This window comes from Chelonia mydas, chromosome 1, assembly GCF_015237465.2.
Source record: "Chelonia mydas isolate rCheMyd1 chromosome 1, rCheMyd1.pri.v2, whole genome shotgun sequence".
Lineage (NCBI taxonomy): Eukaryota > Metazoa > Chordata > Testudines > Cheloniidae > Chelonia > Chelonia mydas.
In genome coordinates this window covers 88,888,650-88,915,247 of record NC_057849.1, presented here as the reverse complement: position 1 = coordinate 88,915,247, position 26,598 = coordinate 88,888,650, and positions in this window count along the sequence as shown.

Sequence of the window (26,598 nt, the reverse complement as noted above, 5' to 3'; positions counted from 1 at the left end):
GGCTAGATTCACCCTGCCTGACACAAACAGGTATAAATTACACCTTTCTTTACCAGTGTGCCAAGGATGGTTCACCCAAAGGAAGTGCGGGAAATGTTGTTCCTCTAGGGTGGAGAACTTGATGGAGGAGTAGAGGCAACTTTAAATTTCCACAAGTGGAGCTAGATCAATTATTAATTATTATACTAAGTTCACCAAAACATGCATTTTTCAGAGCACCAAACTATTTGAAAATTTGGGTTGAATTCAGCAAATAGTTTTGGATGAAAAAAACACTACAAATGTAAAGTTTGGAAACATCAAAATGGTTTGTTTTGGTGTTGGTTGGAATTGACATTATCAAAATGAAGGAACATTTCATTTTGACATTTCGTTTTGAAAATGTCATTTCTATTCAGCATTTCATTTTGAAAGAAATGTCAGTTTGATTAAATATTTTGCTTCATTTGACCCAACCAAATATTTTTTCTTCAGATTTACATTCAGTTGAGAAAAAAATAATAAACACAGTTTGGGTTGGAAATTAACTGGATTTCTTTTGGTTCAGCCACTGAATTTTAAAAAAAAAATCAATTATTCACTCAGCTCCATCCACAAGAAACCTGCCCTTGGAAGCTGCATATTGGATATGCTGAACATATGTATCCTTTGGCCTTGTTGGTCACATTTCCTGCCCTCTTTACTACTGAGTCTATACTGGCTTCCTATCCCCTATCCCCACCCCATCAGAGAGGAAGTTGCAGCTGTTTGTAGAGCTGAAAGTTGATCATACAGAAGCATTCAAGGTGGAATTTTAAAAGCATTCAGTCAATATAGCTATTCCCACGTGAGCAGAATTAGGCCAATGCTAAGCATTTTGCAAATTCCACTCTTACCTCTCAGGGGACTATAACAAATTCCCGATCATCAGTTATAACTGGGGTTCCTAGAACAGATGCCCAGCACAGAGTGTGTGTAAATGCCATATCATGGTTCATGTTCAAGCTTGGGTGCTTGAATACAGGTCATGTGATCAAAAATGGGAATAGTGACCCTCAAACTTTTAAAATTGCAAGGAATATTTAATGGATTTTGGGCAGGAGACACATGAAATTCCATTTGCTGATATTGTCTTTGTTAATGTTATGGATTTCTACCAATTTTTAAACTAAAATGTATGCTATGATTTAATTAGGGCACGTTTTCACTAGCAATGTTAAAGTGCTAGTGTGGCAGCGCTTTAACATGGCTTGTGTGGTCACGGCAGAACGCTGGGAGAGAGCTCTCCCAGCACTCTAAAAAACCCACCTCCACGAGAGGAACAGTTGCCAGCGCTGGTGCACTGTCTACACAGGCGCTTTACAGCAATGAAACTTGCTGCGCTCAGGGTTTCACACCCCTAAGCGAGAAAGTTGCAGCACTGTAAAGTGCCAATGTAGACAAGCCCTTAGACCGTGTCCTCTGTAAACCCTAGTCTCTGCATCCTTTCCAGCCCTAGGCAGTATGACAGGAAAGTCCTGTTTTGGAAATCAAGCAAGTAGAGAGAGATCATCCTGGAACAAACAGGAAGAACATTAAAGACATTTATTTACTTAAATAAATAAATACATAAATAAGAGACTTGACTCCACTTGAATGTTGGCTCCTTAAACGATCATTGATTAATAGCATTAGCATTTCAGAGGTTCCTAATGTGCTTTGAAATTAACACCGTACTGGGAAGTTAAATTCAGACTTTTGATGCTGGTTTTGGTTGAGGATATTGTTTTCTGCAAGGCTGGGTGAACAAGGCAATAGTGTATTGGTTTAGAATGAACCCACTATTCAAGAGAAAAAACTAGACCTAGTTAAGTACCCAGATTTAAGAATGTCTGAACATCAGGCGCTTATTCGTGCTCTCTGAAGAGCACAGTAATTAAGCTCCACTGCAAGGACTACTCAGCTCAGCTGTTGAACTACTTAGATAACATTTCCCCCACTTGTCTGCCAATAGTGGGGCTAGTACCCAGCCTCCCAGACCATGTAGATAGACTCACACTAGCAGGGCTCAAGCTACCATGCTAAACATAGCCACCTGGGCATTGCGGCTGAAGCAGGAGCTCAAGGCTCTCAAGCCCAGGGAGGTTGGATGAGCATGAGAGCCTGAGCCACAAAGTCCACACTACTATTTCTAGCTTATTAGCTTGAGCCCTGCTAGTGTGAGTCTGTCTATCCAGGCTAGGAGGCTTATTTCCAAGTGCAGATTTCTAAGGTATTTAGAAAGCTAAACATGCAGATAAGCACTTAATGGGATTTTTAAAAGTACCTAAGTAAAGCCTTGATTCTGTATCTATTATGTCAATGGCAAAGTTCCCATTAACTTCAATGGAGCAAGATGAGGAACAAAATCTTTGTCATATCTGATTGTGCAAGTTGGACATTTTAGGACTAATCCAAGAAGGGTTGTTGTGTTAAAATCTACAAAAGGCTAAAAAGGTTTAGTTGAAGTTTTTAAAAGCTTTGCTTAACTGATGGCAAGAAGTGTCTTAACATGCAACCATTATAACAATGGTTGATGAACACAAGAACAAAATGAAGTCAAAGGTGATGGGTAAATTGAGTTTAGACTAAAATGTGATGATAAAATGGCCTTCAGGGATTTAGGATACCACTTTTTGGTGTAGCAATGGACTAGAAATTTCATGAAATAAAAGAAAATCCTTGTGTTAGTTTATCAGAAATTTTCATGATTGAAAATTTTAATGTGTTAAATTAACAGAGAAAATCATTCTTATAAAGTATGAAATAGGTTTTTAATCTTGCCTCTAATGGAAATTTCAATGATGTTGCTATAACATTCCATATTAACTATGGAACTAACACAGGAGGAAGATAGTACTTAAATTTTCTTTCAATTCCTATGGTTTACCTTTATAAAAACTGATAATATTTTGTTCAGTCGCTTTAAAAGCATGAATATATATTTATCTCCAAAAATAATGATTCAGTACTGCACATATGCCAAATACTTTACTGGTCTAATCTGAATTCACTTTCAGTTTCTAATTAGACATCTGTTAAAAGTCCATAACAGGAAATCTAATAGAGTTGTGTTGCAATTTGTCAGAGTGATTAATGAATAACAGTGTTAAAGTGTCCTTAAATGGAATCTATTATTTGAAACTATACAAACTGAAATTAAACTCTTAGCTTTTATTAAGAGTCTTTCAAAACTTCTACATATCACCATCAGCTGAAAGAAAAGAAAATTGGAAAAAAAACCTCCAAGAAAATCAAAGATTATTTGTCTCAATTCCCTATTAAGAATCCCTTAAGAAAGAATCTTATCTTGCCAAATCAATTCTCTCTCTCACACACACATACACACTCTCTCTCTATATATAGTGTATATAGATATATATAAAATCTGTCTCTCTCCGGCATTCCAGAATATTTATGAAACTGTTATCAGATGCCTAAATTCTAATTCTCCAAACCAACTGTTAATTTTGTGAAGTAACTGTTATTTAATCAATTAAATAGGAAGTTCTTTTCCACCCAGCATCTTCTCTCCAATGGTTACAATTGCACAATTTCCATTATTATTATTTTATTATATTACCAACTTTACAGAAGGCCACAACAAAGCCTATATACCACCATGTCCCTCACTAATGGTGTGAGGGTTTTTTTCTCATGACATCTATACTGAAGTACAGTATTTTGTGATAGTTGATAAAAACTGTCTCCAACCTTGCTTCCAATTTCCCTGCATTTCTGAAGCATTCTAGACAATAAGAACAGGATGCTAGCTCTTCCAGAAAGCAATTATTACATTACACTTCAAATAGGACACACAGCCTCCAGTGAAACCTGTGATTAAACAACAGTTTACTGGGTGAAGACAATGATGGCAATCTGTTTCCTAGCTTCAGAGAGGAAGTCATTCACATATTCTTTCACATTTAATTCCTTTCACACCTTGTCCAAAGGCAGATGGCACACAATCTTTTCCCTCCTGCTGTTCCAGAAAACTCTGTTTTCCCCATAGCACAGCAGCTCCTGCACTTCAGTGCTTCCTCTCATTCCATGAGTAGACAGGAAAACCTTCTCAGACCTTGCACATAGAAAATACCCTGTCCTACCTCCGATACAGTTTGTAAGAGACAATAACCTTAACCTGAACCGCTACATTTTCCTGGTCATCAGTGGTGCTTTTTATAAAAAAGCACAAAAAATTGTTTCTAACTGCCCACGTGTTTGGTGAATCACTGAGAGTGTGGTGCTGAAGATCAAAGTTCTGATTTGTTTCCAGGAGAACGCTAGAAATTCATGGCCTATTGCATAAGATTGGCAAGTTCCTTTTTATACTTGCCTCTGTTTTTCAGATGAAAGGAAACAGACATTCTTTTAGCAGTTTATACAACAAAAATAGATGCAGAAACGTGTGACCCTATGCAGGTTTTTATATATCTAGATATAGATGTGTGGCTGTGTGCATATAAACAGTGTTTATCCGAATGGCCTGGGGGACATCCGAAAGTTTTTGGATAACTGGGCATTTGGATAACCAGAAGTGCTATTTAACCAACATAGGGGACACGCTATAGATTCAGATTTTTGGATAAAGGGAATTCAGATAAATTGAATTATGCTGTATATATATTAAATATGCTTCTCCAATGTACTTGAATAATAGTAATAAATTGGAAACTATGAAGTTTTGGCCCTATATTTATTTTTTGTTTTATAACTGAGCACTTAAAAATGTCTCTATTGCTGACGAACACTGAGAGTGATTTGAAGTACTGCAGGTGATTCAAAAAGTTCAAAGACAAAATGACTGTTGAAATGTGAAGTGCATTTACTGAAATTAGATTACTTTGACAAATTGTTATACTCATATGTAATGTATTTCAGAACAGAAAGGTGAGTACTGGATATTGTACTAAAGATGGGTCCAAAGAATAACAATGTATAAGAACATGTGCCTAACTCTAGGAAAATTAGTATTTAGAAACAGATCTGAAAGCAGAGACCCAGCTCTAATCTGTACAATAATAATGTAACAGACACTGCATTAAAATATTAGGGTAGCATTTTCCAGCTTGGGTTTCTAATGTTAGGTATCTAAATCTCTGGTCTGATTTTCAGAGGTGGAGAGGACTCGCCGCTTCCACTTAATTCAACTACTAGATCTGGTTATGAAAATGTTATCAACATTTTGCATTATTGAAAAATTTCAGCTACCATTAGGCACCCAAGTTGGAGTGTACCTGAATGAACAAGTTTTTACACATTTACAAAATTCAGATATGAAAAAGCATTATAAAAGAAACAAGTTAATTACTGTGCATAATTAGAATGGGTGATGGACAGATAGACCTATTTTCAGGAGAAACAGGAAGAATATTCTTGTGGTTTAGACACAATTAAGCACATCTGGGTTCAGTTTCCTGGCACTTTCTGTGTGAACTTGGGCAAGTCATTATTCTGTTTGAACCTCGGTTTCCCATCTGTAAAATAGGGGTACAGTACCCCCTTTCCCCCATCTTTTATTTGTTGATTGTAAACTCTTTAAGGCAGGAACGCTCTTTTACTATGCATATATTAACAGTGCCTAGCACAATGCAGCTCTAACCTCAGTTGGGACCTCTAGGTATTAGTATGAAACAAACAACAAGTGCACACATGTTAATGGTTGAGCTGGCTACCGTTGCACAAGAAGCTCGTAAACAGGCAGCCTTATATATCCTAGTACTGGTTAGGACCCTTTGCTGTCAGTTTCTATACTATAGATTACAATAGGGTTTGGGGTGGTCAAAGTGTATTGACAATTATTTCACTTTTGTGGAAAATCAAATTCCTTGGAAAGAATGTGGGACTTCAACAGCCGCTTTCTTACTTTCTCCCTTTACTGCTAAAATACTGTATATATTGGAATGCAAAGAACGATTGACAAAGGAAAAATGTATTGCAAAGATGTCAAAGTAAACAACCAAAGGAAACTAGACAAAAGGCTCCTCAGGGCAATTTCAGTTACACAGATGATCAAACAAAAACTTGGATTAAAAAAACGGAAGGGGAAAGCAATAAATGAGTATACATGGAGAGATATCTGCTGTGCCAACTTGAAGAAGAAAAAAAGTGTTGCTATTTCCCTTTCCTGGGAAGCTCTGGAATTCTATTTTATCTCACTCAAGCCAAATTTGGCTCTGATGTAAACTCCATTGACCTCAGTCAAGCCTACCCCATCTGTCAGGGGAAGTATTAAAACTGGGGAAAAGGGAGAACAGAAGCAAAAATCTACCAGCTCCAAAGACATTTTTCAAAAAAATTGCCATCTGCTAAAAATAGCAGTTTGCTGGTGCCACTTGTGCATATAAAACTCTTGCCACTGTAGGTGCTGGAACTAGCGGTGCTGCCGCTCCCCCTGGCTTGAAGTGGTTTCCATCATATACAGGATTTACAGTTTGGTTCAATGGCTCTCAGCACCCCCACTATACAAATTGTTCCAGCACCGCTGCTTGACACCATATTTTGGTTTAAGAGCCTCTGGCTGTAACTTTATGGAATTACTTATCCACAAAACCTTAACTCAAAATTAACCAATAAATGTATCCAGAAGCCTTCAGTCCCTGCAGATTCTTTCCTTGTCATCCTTGAAGGTTTATAGGCAACTCATTGCATAGTCATCTAGAGATTATGGCCCTCCAGGCCACAATCTTCACCAAACCCAACTATGTAGAAAGTTGGGGTCACTCATAAGATATGTTATGCCTGTGAACAGTAATAAAAATCAGTTCCATCCCAACACTGTGTAATAAACTTACTCATTTTCCAAGCTCTATCTCCAACTTTGGGGCAATAGGCCAAGGCACCTATAATACTTCTACAAGGACTCCCATACAAATATACATGAGTGAGTCCTAGACTTCTCCTACAGACTCTTGAAGATATCATGGTTGACTGCTTTATGCACCTTTGTCCTTGGTTGCAGTTATAGGCTCAAGGGGTGAAAATGCTGCCCCCGCTACTGAGAACCCTGCAAGGTGCTCATAGAAAACTGTATCCATCAAACTTTATTCCAATGAAGTCTCCTTGACATACACTGATCTGAGTGGCCCCAAATCGCCACTGGCTGCAGAGAAATGCTGAATCTGTCAAATACCAAATGTGAACAGAAGAGAGTCCCCATGGCCATACCAAGAGAAAATTTGTTGGAGGTTAAGGGAACACCCTTAAAAATCAACATGAGTGGAGTGAATGAATAGGAGGCTGTAGGGTAAAGTGATATTATTGTATTTTGTCAGCATGGTCTTAACCAGTACTTGCTGCAGTACCTCTATGGGCACATTGGGGAGATTTGGCACCCTACCAGTCACTCCCTGTAGGATTTCCACTACTGGGCAAGATCCTCTAAAATGACTGTAGCCTTCAGCAAAAGATTTGCCTCCAATGCTGCTGCAGGTCATGCTCTAATTTGGGTCTATTCTGCTAGTGACAGGAATGGCTTCCCCTTCCCCTATATCCCAGAAGACAGTGGGAAGGAGAAAAACAATCAGCAGCCTGGTAGAATGAATCCTGTAGCCAGGCAGTGACTCCTGTGCTTGTGAACCAGGACTCTGATGAGGGTCTGGATCCAGCCCTGGAACCTAGGAATACACCTTTGCTACATCACAGATATACTTCAGCTTGCAAAGATGTATATTCACACTCTTGGACTTTATTTATGAAGTTTCAGGCTTCCATTCAGACAGCAAAATAATACCATGTGACTTAGGTGACCAGTCACTCATCACAAATAGTGAATTTTAAATATTTAAACGAACAGTTAGAACAAATAGTTTGCAAGTAACCTATATGACGAAATAGGTTAGAGTACAGTGTTTGAATAAATAAATACAACACATTCATAAATTTGCTCATACATAATTTGTATGTGATCAATGGCTCCATGTCTAGTTGGCAGCCGGTATCAAGTGGAGTGCCCCCAGGGTCGGTCCTGGGGCCAGTTTTTTTCAATATCTTCATAAATGATCTGGAGGACGGTGTGGATTGCGCCCTCAGCAAGTTTTCAGATGACACTAAACTGGAAGGAGAGGTAGATACTCTGGAGGGTAGGGATAGGATACAGAGGGACCTAGACAAATTGGAGGATTGGGCCAAAAGAAATCTGATGAGGTTCAACAAGGACAAGTGCAGAGTCCTGCACTTAGGACGGAAGAATCCAATGCACCGCTACAGACTAGGGACCGAATGGCTCCGCAGCAGTTCTGCAGAAAAGGACCTAGGGGTTACAGTGGACGAAAAGCTGGATATGAGTCAACAGTGTGCCCTTGTTGCCAAGAAGGCCAATGGCATTTTGGGATGTATAAGTAGGGGCATTGCCAGCAGATCGAGGGACGTGATCATTCCCCTCTATTCGACACTGGTGAGGCCTCCATCTGGAATACTGTGTCCAGTTTTGGGCCCCACACTACAAGAAGGATGTGGAAAAATTGGAAAGAGCCCAGTGGAGGGCAACGAAGATGATTAGGGGACTGGAACACATGAGTTATGAGGAGAGGCTGAGGGAACTGGAGATGTTTAGTCTATGGAAGAGAAGAATGAGGGGGGATTTGATAGTTGCTTTCAACTACCTGAAAAGGGGGTTCCAAAAAGGATGGCTCTAGACTGTTCTCAGTGGTAGCAGATGACAGAACAAGGAGTAATGGTCTCAAGTTGCAGTGGGAGAGATTTAGGTTGGATATTAGGAAAAACTTTTTCACTAGGAGGGTGGTGAAACACTGGAATGCATTACCTAGGGAGGTGGTGGAATCTCCTTCCTTAGAAGTTTTTAAGGTCAGGCTTGACAAAGCCCTGGCTGGGATGATTTAATTGGGGATTGGTCCTGCTTTGAGCAGGGGATTGGACTAGATGACCTCCTGAGGTCCCTTCCAACCCTGATATTCTATGATTCTATGAACAAAGAAAAGAGCAAAATTCAAATTGTTATTAAACCATTCATCTTTGTGTCATTTTGTATTGTGGTAGTACTGAGGAGCCCTAGACACTGACCACGACCCCATTGTACTAGGCACTATACAAAACAAAGAACAATAGTTAGCAAATACTGGTAACAAAATGCCCATTTTACAAACAAAACTGCAGAAGTTACCTGATATGTTAGTGAAACTTAATGTGTCTTGGATTGATTCTCAGATGCTGAGGGAATGTCTACCCTAGAAAAGCTACAGCAGCACATCTGGAGTGCTGCATCTTTACCACTGTAGTGTAGATACTACAACAAAGGATGGAGTTTTTACACTGTTGTAATAAATCCACCTCTCCAAGAGGCAGTAACTAGGTCAATGGAAGAATTCTTCTGTCGACCTAGTTGTGCCTACACTGGGGCTTAGGTCATCTTAACTAAGTCTGTCAGGGGAGTGACTTTTCCCACAACCTGGAGCAACATAGCTAGGTGGACCTAACTTTGTACTGTAGACCAGTGTCAAGGTCCTTTTACAGAGCCACAGTGTCTAAAGGGGTCTTACTCTAAATGAGAACCTGCCCCTATGACTTACATTCAGAGCTATGCAGACACTTGAATTAGTAAAGCTGGTATAAATGCTCAATTCAAATACTTTCCCCCATCATGGAATTTTCTTATACAATGTATTTATCATAGAGCATGACACATTTCTCAACTGTTACAAGCTCTCTGGTGCAATGAGTGTCTGATAATAAAACCTTGCCCTTTTATTTTTTCAGACAATAACTTTTATTTTCACATTTCAATCATATGTTGATTGCTTTTCTTCAATATTTCTGTTATAAATGCATTTTAATGCCTTCATGATATGCTTTCAAAATAACTTACACATTACAGTCTTTTCATTCCAAAGAGTGACAATAATGTCAGAAATAACACTGGTTTTTCATTATCTACAGTAACTTGCCATGGATGAAGACCTGGATACTGGATTTTGTAGTGTACTGAATTGTTCAGCAGCAATTCAGACAGATGTAGTCCAAGACATTCTGCTTCAGGTCAAGACTGAAGGTGGCTTTAAGTCATCTTTGCAACCCTTTGTCCTGGCAACCATGGTAATGCCTAGGAAACATCTCACATTTTTCTGTTAATGTTACTCTTCATGTCAGGGTGGTAAATATTTATTTCTGTTTAAAACAATTAACTGAGAGACTTTTAATTCACCTCAGGCTGGATTCACAAAAGGACTCAGGTGCCTAACTACTGCTAAATTCACTCTCAGCTGCTGCTGAGCCCTTCAGGCACCTAAAGTTGTTTATGGCCTAAATTTTCACAATAAATGTTCCCTAGACACCTATATTTCTGCCTGTGCACATCGGCACTGCAGCCCCACACCAGGGGTCGGGAGGCCTAAGCCCCGGAACTATGCACAAACTAGGCGAAGACAGGCATTCATTTGCCTAGCTAGCCTCCAGGGCACAATCCAGTAACTGTGTACAGAGATTGCCTATTGGATTGGGCTCCTGTAGGTAAGTTTGCACAAAATGGCAGGGGAAGGAACTGCCTCACAACTTTTATTCCAGTGGTTAGGGTACTCACTTTAATCAGCGGTCTCCCACGTGTTCAGTCCCTCATCTGCCTAGAGGGGAGAAGGGATTTAAAGAGGGCTCTGCCACTTCTCAGGTACATGTCCTAATCACTGGTCTATGGGATATTCTGATGTAGGCTCTCTCAGTATCTTGTGTTGAAGCTGAGCCTTTGTACATTGTACTCAACCACACTATTATTTATAGGTTTCAGAGTAACAGCCGTGTTAGTCTGTATTCGCAAAAAGAAAAGGAGTACTTGTGACACCTTAGAGACTAACCAATTTATTTGAGCATAAGCTTTCGTGAGCTACATCCGATGCATCGTATGCATCCGATGAAGTGAGCTGTAGCTCACGAAAGCTTATGCTCAAATAAATTGGTTAGTCTCTAAGGTGCCACAAGTACTCCTTTTCTTTTTACTATTTACGATTTCTGGTAGCAGCCAAGATATGCTAGTAGTTTTCCGAGCAGAAATGTAGCACAATCCTTGTGTGACCTTAAAAACCCCTCAGTGCCAACTGGCACAGGGTTTGTTGTTCTTAACAGCAACTCCCATCAGACCTGAGAAACTCACTACACTTAACACATTGTTTTCATAGTAGCGGTCTATAAAAAGGGTCATGTAAAATCTTAAATGAAAGCCAGAAAAATGCTGGTCATTAATATAGTTCTGAACTGTATGTACTGATGGTATTTTTAAAAGGTTTTTTCAATGTACTGAACATATGTCCTTATGGTTTGTATCAAGGTGTTACTCCTCAGCAGAGATGAGAAACTGGTTTCCTGCCAAACCAGAGGAATTCATCTAGCTGTTGAAATGTAAATTCAATCTTGTTTCATTCACAACCACTAGTCTGAGTTAAATGCAGATATAACAGGAAGAGAAGAGCAGAAGGAAAAGAGCTTTGTTTGAGGGCACATTTCACAGGTTTATTTCAACTATAACAGGGGGACAGGGATATCATGTTGTCATCCTGTATTTGAGGACATAACCAGGTAGTGTGCTTATATTAATGAAAACAGAATCCCAGCCTGTCCAAACGCTGCAAGGAAGTATTAGGTGAGAAACTCTTTAGACAAGGATTTTTGCCTGTTAAAGGTAAGTGTGGACTCTAAGGAGTCTATTATATCTCTTGTTTCATGTGTAATCGCTTCTGTTTCCATTATCCTTTTTCAGTAACTCTTAAATTGTTACCTGTGATGATAAACTTATGATTGTTTCATTATAATTACATTTCTGTGTTGTGGTGTTATAAAAGGACCAGAGCCTGAATTGTACCAATCAAGCTGTATATATACTATTCCCTGAGGGTACCAAAGTTGGCAGTTACTGAGAGTGTCCACTGACATGGGCTGGCCTTTACTGGGGGATGCTTCTGAAGACCTTAGGGTGTAGGGTGCGCCTATAGTTAATTTGCAAGGCAAAATAGGGCTGCCTGAGGAGATAGTTTGGGTAGTTAACAGATTGGGGATGTCAGGGAGCTGACACCCCCTTTAGCACCATGAAGTCTCTTTCACTGATGCAGTGGTGTAACACAGTGACTCTCAGTCCTGAGGACCCTGAGAGAGTGTCACAGCATGCCACAAAGAGCTTGCAATGAAAGGTCAGATAGGTGAGAAAGCAATTGGTCAGAAGTTGGAGAGTAAGGGCATGGCTACACTTGCAGATGTAGAGAGCTTTGAGTGAAACCAGCCTTCATAGAGCACAGTAGGGAAAGCGCTGCAGTCTGTCCACACTGACAGCTACAAGCAAACTGGCAGGGCCACATTAGCAGCTCTTGCAACGTTCACAGAGAGCAGTGCATTGTGGTAGCTATCCCAGCATGCAAGTGGCTGCAACATGCTTTTAAAATGGGAGGGGGTGGGGTGGAGTGTGACAGGGAGTGTGTTGTGTGTATGTGGGGGGAGAGAGAGTGGGTTTTTGGGGTAGCCGAGGGCATGTCAGCATGCTGTCTTGTAAGTTCAGACAGCAGCAGACCCCCATCCCTTCCACCTCTCTCTTACACACACAGCATTCCACAGTAATGGTTGCTTTGTCTCGAAGCAGATAAGCATGCCGGCTGTCAGAAACAGAGCTTTCAAAGGGCATATCTGCATTCCTGCAGTATTCCAAAACAATTAGAAGAGTGGCCACTTGACTTAAGGGGATTATGGGACGTTTCCGGAGGCTGATCAGAGCGCAGTAATGCAACACCTCATTCACACTGGTGCCTGGGTGTTTCAGCCAAGGCACAACAAGCGTTAATCTTCTCGCCGAGGTGGCGTACCAGGAGAGCTCTCGCCATGGAGTCAGAGCGCTCTACGTGCCTTGCCACTGTGGACGGGTAGTGAGCTAGGGCATCCGGGGCTGCTTTACTGCTCTCTAACTCGCAAGTGTAGCCAAGCCTTAAGGGTACAACAGAAGTAGAGAGGTCAAGGTAGCACAAAGACTTCTAAATGCCTTTGTAGTTCAGATTATGCTTAAATTGTGAGTTTACACCTACAGTCTGAGGGATTTTTTTCTTCCCTTAATAAATAAAATGGTTAATTCCATTTGTCTAAATGTTTTCAGTGCCTCATAATCTTTTGCTTACAACAGACAAGAGCAAAAATCTCACTTGCTGTTCATACACCTTTTGTCAGCTCAGGAAGACCAAATGACGTTTTGGCTGCAAGTGGTTTCCCCCCATGCCTCACAAAGTATTTTGCTACCATATAGCAGAAATACATACTGCAGCTTTAGGATTTAGTAAGAAACTTTTTTTTTCCATTATCCCCATCTGTAGAAATATAAAGGTGCTGTCTTTAAATAAGGACAGTTCATTGTTTAAGGAGTCAGATTTTCTTCCTTGGGAATTTTCCATACCATTTTGTCTTTTTCCAAGAATATTTTCTCTTTATATTCACATTTTTGAGAAAATCCCTCTACGTCTCCTAAGGTGACTAAGGTATACTACAGCTGTAATATATAACTAAAAACATATCAAACAGTTTTCTTAGATCAAAATTACTAGACATGCTTGTCTAATCATTTGGTAAGGTCATTATATACAGTACTCGAATCAGCAGATTTCTCTTGGCAGCATTTAGATGCTCGGTGACTCTGAATTTTACAAAATCACCCAGTGTAATAGTGTGTATATTGCCACTATAATATCATCTGGAGCTTTTTTACTTTTAGCTTTCCTCCTCTCATTATAATGAACTTCCTTTTGCTAATGACTTTTCTTGGGCTATATTTGTACTTTCTAGTTCATGTGTTGTTCCAGTTGTGTCAGTGCTTTCCAGTAAGCCTGTAACCTTGGATTGGGGGATACAAATTGGCTGTAAAAACTGGCCCCAGACTAAGAATCAATATGAGAAAAAGTACAACTTGGTCACAATATTTAAAAAAAGAAATACTATTAGTTTAGGATAAATTTTCAAACATATACAGTTCAAACAGTAACACCTAATTACATAGAAGAACAATGTTAAAAGAACATTAAGGATGCAGATAAATCATTCAGCAGTTAGGAAATGCCAAAATTAAGGCTGCCTACGCAAACTTATTTTAGCCCCTGTACATGTATTCATTATGACATAGTTATTAATTCCATGATAACATTTTTCCACAAGACCCCTGACTCATTCAGTGAATGAATAGTTATTCAATGTATCTTTTCATCTTTCCCATTCAAAACATGTTCCCAGGCCTCATTTGCCACACATCATCCAAGCCCTGCACTGAATGAAAAAATATTAATTTCCTCCTCAGCATTTCTATGATGTTCTCACCATAGTATATGACATTAATGAATGTATCTTTCTAATTCCTCTGTGAGACTAGGTAATATTATCCTCATTTTGTAGATGGGGAACAGTCACAAAAATATTAAGGCCAAAAGTGCCTACTAATTTTGGATGCCCAATTTGAGACGCCTAAACCTTGATTTCACAGAGTATTTAACAAGTTTATACAACATTATATGTTCTAAATCACAGCTCTAATTGGCTTGCAGATAAGAGTACTCTGCACTTATGTAAGTCTGTCTTCAAATGTCTCATGTTACCCAGAAAATTAGAAACACTCAATTAGAAGCCAAGTATGAAAATGTTGGTTTAAGGGATTTGCCCAGTATCACAGTCACTCTAAGGCATGAATAGAATCCAATTCTCCAGTGCAGCATTCAGCTGCCTTAACTACAAGACCATAATTTCTCTTATGGCAATCCCCTGCCTCATTCACTATACACCTTCCAATTTATGCAACAAATGAGGCAAGGGTCCCACAGACAGCAGCCTCCTTCACTACATAACCCTGATTCAGTCACTGGGCATTGTCCATCCTATACACTGAATAAGGCAGGGGTCCTGTGGAAAAATATTGTTATTATGTAATTAAAGACTATCACAATGTATACGCACAAGGGGCAGGGATGAAGGAGAACTACTTTTGAATGGGCAACCTAAAGTTCTCAAATTTCTTAACTTTAAATCTTGACTTGCAACCTTAATGTTCTTTTAATATAGGTTTTTGGAAGTAACTTCCTGATGTTTAACAGCAACCCAAAACCAAAACTGGAAACATAAATTCTCTTATGTGGTATATTGACACCACAGTAGGTCATCAGCCAGGTTTTCCCCTTTAGATCCACCATATTGACTTCTACTTGAGCTACTGAAATAACTGCTAGCAGTAGTAGGCTATTATCCAGGTAGGTCAGTAAATAGATGGGATCAGATGAACTTTGCCAGTGGGTTTCACAGATATTTTCTGTCAGCAGAGGAATGTAGAGACTCAGAACTCCTGGGTTCAATTCCATGTTTTAGAGGGGAGTGTTCTGTAAGGGTATAGAGCACTGCTTCTTTGCTACCAGTCTGCCTCTGTACCCCTCAACTTCTAGACACACTCAATCACAGTTCCTGTCCCTCTCCCCCTCTCCTCATGTCCAGCCCACCAATAACCCAGCTCCTCTCCTCTCCTCCATCCAATCCTGTCCCTTCCTCAGCTCTGGCTCCCTCCTTCTCCTCTGAAAGTATCTCCCTCCACACAACCTTTGGCTCTGGCTCCCTTCTCCTCTGCACTTGTACAACCCCTGCCACACCCAAACAAGCTTCATCCAGCTGTATCCTGCTCCCTCTTTTCCTGCCAACCACATTCTGCCAGGGCAAGCCTTTCCCTCCCTTCTTACTTTGCTGCATTCAAATCAGTGACTGTCCCCTCATCCTCTACATTGTCTGGGCACCAGAAGGGGGAGCCAGGGCCAGCCTTAGGGAAAATGGCACCCTGGGAGAACTTGTATTTTGATACTGCTAGCCCCTGTGGGTGTAGCACCCCCCATTGTCCTTGGTTCCCGTGGGCTCCCCACTCCCCCTTCACCTCTAACTCATCCCCACTCCTGTGTCCCTAACCCCTGACTTCCTCTCCTGTGGCCACGTGAAGAAACTGACCTGGAGCAGCTGGCATTGCTGCACTCTCCCCTCCTGGAACGCTGCTCCTCTGTGCACCACTAGAAGGCTTTAGGTGAGGGGGGGAGGAAGAAGCAACATCAGGGCTCCCTGCATCCAGGTCACTTTCCCCATCTGGACTGTGTAAGGGGAGGGCAGGAGAGCAGCAGTTCCTGATGCTTACCTCACAGCACAGCCCAGATGGGGAAAGTAACCTGGATACAGGGAGCCTTGGCATTCCTCCTTGGTCCCCCATGCCACAGTCCCTTTGGGAGACACAGAGGAACATGGGAGGGGGGGTGAGAAGAACCTGTTTGTCACCACTCCCCCCCGTGCTTGGAGGAAGCAGGGAGAAATCTGGGTGCCTCCCCACTCATTGCCTCGGCAAGTTTGAAGCACTCTCGTGCCAGCCAGGAGCAGTTTCTGACACTACACCAGCAGCGCGCACCTCTGTGCTGCTGCACCGTCCTCCCCCAACAGCACCCAGGGTGGTCACCTAAGGTCAGCTCTGGGGGGAGCACTGAGAGCACAGAAGAGGCAGCCTCCCTGCTCTCCATTCTCAGACTTGACCTCATAGCAGCCAGGTGGTGCAATTGCAAACAAAGTACTAGAGTCCCTGGAGCTTGGGATGCAGCCTGTTCTGTGGAGATAGCACATGTACAGTCCAATCATATACAGGAGCATTGAGACTGGAGCATTCCCAGTGCAAGTGGAACCTTGAGAGACTTTATCTGACAGACTCTGTAAGTGGATAGAGTACTCACCTGGGATGTGGGAGACCCTGGGCTCAAGTCTTCCCTCCACCTGAGAAAGAGATTTGAACAATGTTCTACCACCTCTCAGGTGAGTGACCTAGCCATTGGACTATGGGATATTCTGTATGGAGTCTTCCTCCGTCTCTCTTCCTACTCATAGAAGATGCAGCAGTTTGCTGTTCAAATCCCTTCTTCCCATCAGGTGTAGAGGGGAAACTTTTACTGAGGGAGGGGGTCTGTTGTAATAATTAGTCCTACACATTTACCCTAATGGTGAGCTCAACTGTAGAAAGTCAGTGAAAGTTCATTAAGTGTCAAAATAACCTATAGCAATAAAAGTTGATGGGAAAAGGTGCTAAAAGGAGAGAAAGACAGAATTAGTAAAAACAAAAAGACCTATTGGTACAATTCAAGGACTGTGTTAAGACCTTGCCTGGTAAACAAGAACAGAATGGGATTGGAATCAAATAAAAATTGGTGTGCTGGAAATTAGGCCTTACTTCTGGATGAAATAACCAAGGGCTGGGCTACTGCACTCATTGCTCCCTTTTCAAGTTCTTAAGAAGAAAAGACTTTGGAAGGAAATGAGCAGAAGAGAACGCTAATGCAACAACTACTAACTAAAATAAGGGGAACAAATGAGCTTCACCATCACGGCTGCCATCCCCACAGTCCCTTGGGACCCTGAGAACATACATAATACCACTGGGGATTTGTTGTCCTGATCCTGAGAGATGTTATGACCAGGCTAAGCCAAAAAAGGACACAGATGACACCTCCACCAGTTCTGGCTAAATCCCAGACATCTGGGATGTGAGATTTTTGGCATTCTCCCTCCCACCCCCACTAATGTGTGTGTCCTCTTCCTTCCCCAAATTATTTCTTCTCTTTCGTATCCCTCTCATTTTGCCTTCTGTCTAATAAATTGGCTGAGCCTGCCAAGACTGTATATTTTGCAATACTGCTTCGAGCCTGTTACCAGAAAGAGTCAGTTAAAAACAAAGCCCTAAACAGCTCAAATCTGGTACTAGTTTGCCAGGTCTTGGAATGGCTAATAAGACTGTGTGCTCTGCCTGTGTTTCTTCAACAGTGAAGTTGTAAAGCACAAGTCAACATCAGAGACAGAAGCTGCAATTTTCTACCTTTTCTGTTCTTTCCTTTCCCACTTTGTGTGTGTTTGTCTTGTGTCTTTTAGGCAATGGGATTGACTTTAACAGCAACAACAACTCCAGCCCCTCTCAACTAACTTCTCCTCCTCTTCCCCAAAAGGACAGTAATTACTGTCTTTAATACCAGCCAGGAGACTGTCAAATGATGGGGGGTTTCCTTCTAAAAACTCTCCCCTACTAAAAGGAAAGGAAACAAAGGATGTTAAAATAAAAGCCTTAATTAGTGCTTTATATTTCACATTTTTAACTGTTGTTCCTTATCTTTAATCAAAGTTAAAAACAAATTTAATGGTTTGTTTGCCATGGTATTAAGCAGGTAGAGGTCTCTGTATACTATAAAAAGAACAGGAGTACCTGTGGAACCTTAGAGACTAACAAATTTATTTGAGCATAAGCTTTTGTGGGCTACAGCCCACTTCATCGGATGCATAGAATGGAACATATAATAAGAAGATATATATCTATATCTATATATATAGATATTTTTATCTATATATATAGAGAGAGATATACACACACACGTACATACAGAGTACATGAAAAAGTGCAGTAAGAGGCTAATTAATTAAGATGAGCTATTATCAGCAGGAGAAAAAAAAATTTTGAAGTGATAATCAGGATGGCCCATTTAGACAGTTGTCAAGAAGGTGTGAGGATACTTACCATGGGGAAATAGATTTGTCTGTGCCTTCCAGGGCAACTCCACCAGCTACAGGCAACACAAGCACTTCCTTCACAGGCCCCACTGTAATTGCATGTTAGCAATAAGCACATTCCAGTGATTGTTCCCTCCAAGCATCTCCCTGGAATGTCCAGACACTCACACTCACAATATTCACAGATTTGCTGCTTCCAAAGAAGTAGTACACACCAGCTTACCCATTCCACCTCAGATCACCGCTTCACTTAACATACAGCACTTATATTTGTTTATAGTGAAATCAAGTATAATTGTTCAGCAAAGCCTAGAGAGTCAAGTAGAAGTAGCAAGTAGAAGTATTGGAAATAAATGGTTACATATAAAATAAAATCATAACATGGATTCCAGAGCCTAGAGTTAATTAACAAGATATTTTAATGTCTAATAAAGTATTGCTCACCCAAAATTCTAGCAGTGCTTTACATCCAGGCTGACTGTAATTCTTCTTTTGAGACAGAAACACGGTCAGTTTGCCTCCTCTGTGAAGGACCCAGTGTGTCTCTGCACTCCAAGATACACCAGTCTAATCCTTTGTTTTATTCATGAAATGACACTCCTCTGCTGTTTGTTTCATCTTGAGATTGAAAAATCTACAATTCACACCTGGTTCAGTACACAAACATGCACATATTACATAATACACAAATAGCCAGACAGGGATAGTGGTGTCAATTACCTCCAGGTGACCTTCCTTAACACCAAGATTTTAAAAGTATAAATTTTCAGTAGATACATTACTCCTTAATTATTATCTACATACATATCATAATGATTTTGTTGACTAGTGAGCTCCTGGCTCTTGGTAGAGACTTTACATGCCACCCTTTTGTCAAATATTATGCACATATTAGACCCCTGTAAAAGTCTATGCAGATGCTGAGCCCTCTGCCAATTGGCAGCAATGGGTCCCTCTGTCTTACATACCGGAGCCCAAAGCTTGTTTAAAACTGTTTAATGTTGGACAGTTTCAGGGTCATGTTAATACCCTGGACTTCTGGGGCCCATATATTCCATCTAAAAATTATACAACAGGTCTACAACATCCTTGGTGAGTGCCCCAACCACTGTGCTAAAAGTTAAGGGAGGTGGTCCTTTTTTTTTTTTTTTTTTTTTAAGTGCCATCACCCCTAAATTCCTTTGTGAATCTAGCCCATTGTGTCCACTGGAGCTTGCTGATTCTTCTTTAAGTGTGAATGGAAGGGGAATTATGTGCTTGTAATATCTGTTTTCTATTTAGATTTAAGTATCCAAATAAGTGTGGAGTGCTTCTTAAAAGGATGATGCATTTATGGAATCTGGAAACAGCTGCTGTAATTTATCCCATCCTATCAGGTGCTGAATTTTTCCACTGTGCCCGTTTGTATCCATTTTTTGGAAGGACTGATATTGAAAGGTATAGGAGAGAAGACAACATCTTTTTTCTGCTGTGAATCAGATTTAGATGCAGATGTTACTTTTTTTCTTGTAATTGTTAGCCTAACTTTCAGTGTTTGAAAATCTCTAGGTCTGCTTTCTGTAAATATAAATGAAAAGCTGTTTCTAATTAGTGTTTCTGGGAGGATAGAGTGGAGGGCATATGGGCAACACAATTCACCTTTGCAGTGAAGTCTATCATCCAAGTAGTAAAAAGAATAAAACATCTGACTTTCTTAGATGTTTATACTATTTCCAGCTCTCTTAAGAATAATAGTTCCTCTGAGCGGCAATTTTGTTTCAGAATGGCTCTGTAATGATTTCAACCCTTTTTAAAACAATCCCCACTTCAGGTAAGAATAGCCCTTAGAAACTTTTAAGTTTTGTGTCACCTCTGCTGTAGTAGGTGTCTGTTGCTTTTCAACCTCACTCCTAGAATTCATTCTTCTGGAGGCACTGATTCATTATTCCTGGAACATTAAGGACATGGTATTTCCAGGGACATCACTGTTGGGTATTTACAGGTACAGTATGTGTAAATACTGGACAATAAGAAGTCTTCACATACCTGCTTCAGAGAGAGGTCTTTATATTCTCTTGTTCATTGGAAATATTGTGTTTATTCATTTTCTATTAACTGCAGAAAACTCCTTGTCAATCCTGAAGTCAAGATCAAAAACTTGTGTGAAATTAACTTACCCAAGTTGTTCAGTCATAGAATAGAGGGTTCTCCCCTCACCCCCAGACACTGATAATGCAATACCTAACCTGACGTTGGATAACAGAAATGTAAGTTGTTTTGTTTTATGTATTTCTTTAGTTACATTTAAAGTTTGCATTGAAGCTGTAGGTTCCAGTACATATATTTCAAATGCATAAAAAGTAAATATCCTTCAGGTCAGAGGCTACATTGCCTAAAAGAATCAGCTATTGTTGAAATAACCAGCCCCCAAATCCTTCGGACTCCCCTTAAAAGACTGATAAAACAGATTTGCTTTGAATCATACCCTAAAGGTTAGCACATTCAGGCTACAATTTATATTATTGATTCCAGAGGAAGTTTATCATCTTAAAGGGCAAAAATCTAATGCTGCACTTAACTAGCGCCCGAAAACCAGGCACCAGGTAACCTTAAATGACACCTGGACACAGAAGCCAAAAACTGGACTGTCCAGGTAAAACCGAGACAGGAGGCAACCCTAAAGTACAGTCTCAGGTTCCACTGCCGTCTGGCTGGGGCAAGCCACACACAATGCACAGGCCTTCTGGTATAGGGTGAATGAGCCGCCACCCTCGGGGTGGAGTCAGTGGCAGGGGAGTAAGGGGACTCAGGCCCACCCTACTCCACCGTGTCCCAGCCCAGGGCCCTAGCAGTGGTGGGTGATCCTGCCATTGGGTCAGCAGAGATTAGGGTTACCATGTGACAGGTAATTTGACCTATCTGGCTGTTTTTTTGCCAGTTGCCAGAAAAATAATTTAATATGCCAGGTTTCTTTTTTTTTCAGTGGGACTAAAAATTCACATCATCACCACAATACACTAAGATATCTAATATTAAAAGTTCCTGTGTCCAGCTAAAGATGCCGAAGTGTTCCCACTTCTACAGTTTAAGTAAGAAAATGAGGTTTTCAATCTTATCTATAAGTGCTCTCTCTCTAGATACTATAAGTGGCTCTTGAAGATGGCGTTGCGGAGTTGCCTTGTGATGAGCGTTGCGGAAGGCTTGTCTTGTGGAGGGGGTGCCAGGTTTTTTGCATTTCAAAGGTGGTAACCCTTGTGGGGCTCACACCACAATATGCTGACTCGTATTGTGACAGCACAACCGGACGAATGTCTGGTTCCCCTGGGTTACTTCCTACCACTGTCCAAGGGCATGGGTCCATTGATGGTGAGTCCTCAGCCTCCTCGGGGTAAACAGTGGATGTCAGTCCTAGCAGCTTCTCTCCGCACTGGGTTTCCTCCAAGGTCAGGGTGCTACACAGTTCAGCAGCAGGGTCAGAGTCTTGCAGTGGCCTGGAGATGTCTGGCTCTATTCCAACTGAGCTGAAGGGCTCGCTCTTATACTTCTGATCCCATCCTTCTGCTCCAGATGTGGGGGGAGGGCAGGGCTGGCTTCTCTCCTCCCACCGGGGAAGTGTAGTAGTCCCTCCATGTCAGGCTCGGAGGGAGGCCACTCAGTCTCACTACAGTGATCTAGTGTAAGTGGGAATCTGTCTTTTTGACCCAGATCACTTTGTAGGCTAAGAAAAATCTCAAAAAAAAAAAAGTACTTGTGGCACCTTAGAGACTAACAAATTTATTAGAGCATAAGCTTTTGTGAGCTACAGCTCACTTCATCGGATGCATACAGTGGGAAATATAGTGAGGAGATTTTATATACATAGAGAACATGAAACAATGGGTGTTACCATACAGACTGTAACAAGAGTGATCAGGAAAGGTGAGCTATTACCAGCAGGAGAGCTGGGGTCGGGGGGGGGGGGGGGGAGGGCAGAGGGAAACCTTTTGTAGTGATAATCAAGGTGGGCCATTTCCAGCAGTTGACAAGAACAGTAGGAGGGGAAATAGTTTTACTTTGTGTAATGACACATACACTCCCAGTCTTTATTCAAGCCTAAATTAATTGTATTCAGTTTGCAAATTAATTCCAATTCAGCAGTCTCTCCTTGGAGTCTGTTTTTGAAGTTTTTTGTTGAAGAATTGCCACTTTTAGGTCTGTGATCGAGTGACCAAAGAGATTGCAGTGTTCTCCTACTAGTTTTTGAATGTTATAATTCTTGACATCTGATTTGTGTCCATTTATTCTTTTACGTAGAGACTGTCCAGTTTGACCAATTTACATGGCAGAGGGGCATTGCTGGCACATGATGGCATATATCACATTGGTAGATGTGCAGGTGAACGACCCTCTGATAGTGTGGCTGATGTTATTAGGCCCTATGATGGTGTCCCCTGAATAGATATGTGGACACAGTTGGCAACGGGCTTTGTTGCAAGGATAGGTTCCTAGGTTAGTGTTTTTGTTGTGGGTGTGTGGTTCCTGGTGAGTATTTGCTTCAGGTTGGGGGGCTGTCTGTAAGCAAGGACTGGCCTGTCTCCCAAGATTTGTGAGAGTGCGGGGTCGTCCTTCAGGATAGGTTGTACATCCTTGATGATGCATTGGAGAGGTTTTAGTTGGGGGCTGAAGGTGATGGCTAGTGGTGTTCTGTTATTTTCTTTCTTGGGTCTGTCCTGTAGTAGGTAACTTCTGGGTACTCTCCTGGCTCTGTCAATCTGTTTCTTCACTTCAGCAGGTGGGTATTATAGTTGTGAGAATGCTTGATAGAGATCTTGGAGGTGTTTGTCTCTGTCTGAGGGGCTGGAGCAAATGCGGTTGTATCGCAGAGCTTGGCTGTAGACAATGGATCGTGTGGTGTGGTCAGGGTGAAAGCTGGAGGCATGTAGGTAAGTATAGCGGTCAGTAGGTTTCCGGTATAGGGTGGTATTTATGTGACCATCACTTATTAGCACCATAGTGTCAAGGAAGTGGATCTCTTGTGTGGACTGGTCCAGGCTGAGGTTGATGGTGGGATGGAAATTGTTGAAATCATGGTGGAATTCCTCAATGGCTTCTTTTCCATGGGTCGAGATGATGAAGATGTCATCAATGTAGCACAAGTAAGTAGGGGCATTAGGGGACGAGAGCTGAGGAAGCGTTGTTCTAAGTCAGCCATAAAAGTTGGCATACTGTGGGGCCATGCGGGTACCCATAGCAGTGCCGCTGATTTGAAGGTATACATTGTCCCCAAATGTGAAATAGTTATGGGTGAGGACAAAGTAAAGGAAATCTGTTCCCTTTTTCCTAGTGTAGTTTCTTCAGTAATTCTAGGGAAACCTGCCTCAGGGCCAGATTATGAAATACTCACATTAGCAGTGCAAGATGTTCCTGGGAGAAGCTCAGTGCCCTTGGCTACCCTTTAAGGCCATTGGAACTCTCCGCAATCAGGGTAAAGCTCATTTGTGTGGGAGACAGAACTTTCTCAGAGGCTGGTCTGAGACTGTGGAATGAATTCCCCCTGGAACCATCACAAACCATACCACCTTTTGCTTCATATACAAGGCACATTTCTTTGATTTTGCCTTCTCTAACAAATACATAGCAACATGTATATTTACCAAAATAGCACACTCCACTGCTCATACTTCTCCCTCTGGGAAGAGGATGAAAGAGCAAACACGTGACAGATGTTAGTCATGCTGCTTAATACACTACTAGAGGGTTCAGATAATATTGTGATAAGTGCAGCACAAGAGCCTATTTAGAACAGAAGTGGAGGATCCTGAGCACTTGAAAGGATCAATCCCAAAATTTAAGATCACAAGAAACAGCAAATACCTTATCCTTTTTAACCTTATGCTACGAATTCTAAGTGAATTCATCTTCATTTTCTTTCTGACTAATGGCTTCCTTTGATTATACTACTATGCACAGAGAAGGTTTGGTAATATTTATAAAAATGGTCATTCATTTTTCATTCATTTAGATTTCATTATGATTAATGTTTGTACACAAAACTTCAAAGATGACATAAATTCTTGATCTTATCAGGATCCAAATCAAGGTAACTAGCTGATTTCTAAAATACTTTGCAAGAATGGTCACAGTGAATGAATGGCAGATATACAGCAGTTATTTGATGTCATATGTGACTCTTAAGCACAAAATAAATGAGGCAGGGGTCCTACAGACCACTGGCTCCAAAACTATATGGCCTTGATTAATTCCCAAAGCAACATGCTTTCTGTGCACTGAATGGAACAGACAGGCTTTGGAAAAAATAATATGGGATCATATAATTAAAGACTATCATAATGCATATGCACAATGAGCTCAAATTAAGGTTGTACAGGCAACATTGAATCTGGCTCTTCTAAAATTGTAAGTGTTTGACTTTGTAAACTTAACCTGCTTTTAATGTAGTTTAGTATACAGATATGTGAATCCTCATTTCAATTATGACAATTCAATAAATTACAGCAAAATAGTTATTTAACAAACAGTGTTTGTTTTAATTATGATCTCCTAATGACGTTATAGTTATTATAACTGATTATGTAGCATGTGGAGAATCTATCTATATATTTAATAAACTTAAATGGTTTGCTTTGGAGACTTCTGTTAAAAAGCAAAATCTGCAAAGATACCTGCATGAATGGGTGGATCCCTGCATTTCAGTTCTTAGATATGTGGCTTTTAGATATCTAGCTTTAAGCATCCCTGTTTATAAATTGATCTCATTGAGCCTTCATTGCTTTGCCATGTTTCAGCTTGAAATTTTAATCATTATCTAGTTAATTCTATGAGACAAACAGTAAGGCAAGTGACTGAAGGGACTGGTTTCTATTTATAATATTTTACTCCAAGAAGCATAGAATTTAAGAACTGTGGATCTCTGATTTCACTGGAGTAATATGGCATTTTATCAAAGACTGAAGAAAAACCATATAGGGAAGGCCACGAGAATTCAAAGGAAATAAATTTTTACTTAGCGGTAAATTGAGCCAGTGGGAAAGTTCAGAATAAGAAAAACTGGATGAATGGTACTGAAAAAATTGGAACATCATAAGTCTTTATCAGAAATCCCAAGTAAAAAGTTTTCCCAACAAAACATCAACAGACAGGTATAAAAAATATGCAAAGAAGTGATGATGGAGACTGGCTCAGGGAATCACCATATTAGAAGTTATAGCATGGTTCAGCAATCACCACTGAAACCCAGAAGAACCAGATAAATGTAATCAACATGATAAATGTTTAAGGGCAAACACTAGAGAGTTCACACAGGAGAGAGAGCACATACTCATACAAGAAGTATGGAGAATAAGCAGGAAGAACTCAAAATGCTAGTAAATACACACAACTATGGCATAGTTGGCATCACAGAGACCTGGTGGGATAATACACAAGGCTGGAATATTGGTATAGAAGGGTACAGCTTGATCAGGAAGGACCGGCAGGGAAAAAAAGGGAAGAGGTGTTGCCTCATATATTACAAATGTGTACACTTGGACTGAGATTGAGATGGAAATAGGAGACAGACTTCTTGAAAGTCTCTGGCTAAGGATAAAAGGGGCAAAAAACAAGGGTGATGTCATGGTAGGGGTCTACTACAGACCACCTAACCAGGAAGAAGAGATGGATGAGGCTTTTTTTAAACAGCTAACAAAATCATCCAAAGCACAGGACTTGGTGGTGATGGGACACTTTAACTACCCAGACATCTGTTGGGAAAATAAAGCCGGGAATGGATCCAATAAGTTCTTGCAATGTACTGGAGACCATTTTTTCTAATTTCAGAAGGTGGAGCCTGCTACAAGGGGAGTGGCTGTTCTAGATTTGATTCTGAGAAATAGGGAGGAACTGGTTGAGAATTTGAAAGTGGAAGGCAGCTTGGGTGAAACTGATCATGAAATGGTAGAATTCATGATTCTAAGGAATGGTAGGATGCATGCATCTGACAAAGTGGGTATTCACCCACGAAAGCTTATGCTCCAATACGTCTGTTAGTCTATAAGGTGCCCCAGGACTCTTTGCCACTTTTACAGATCCAGACTAACATGGCTACCCCTCTGATAATAGAAGACAGTTTTT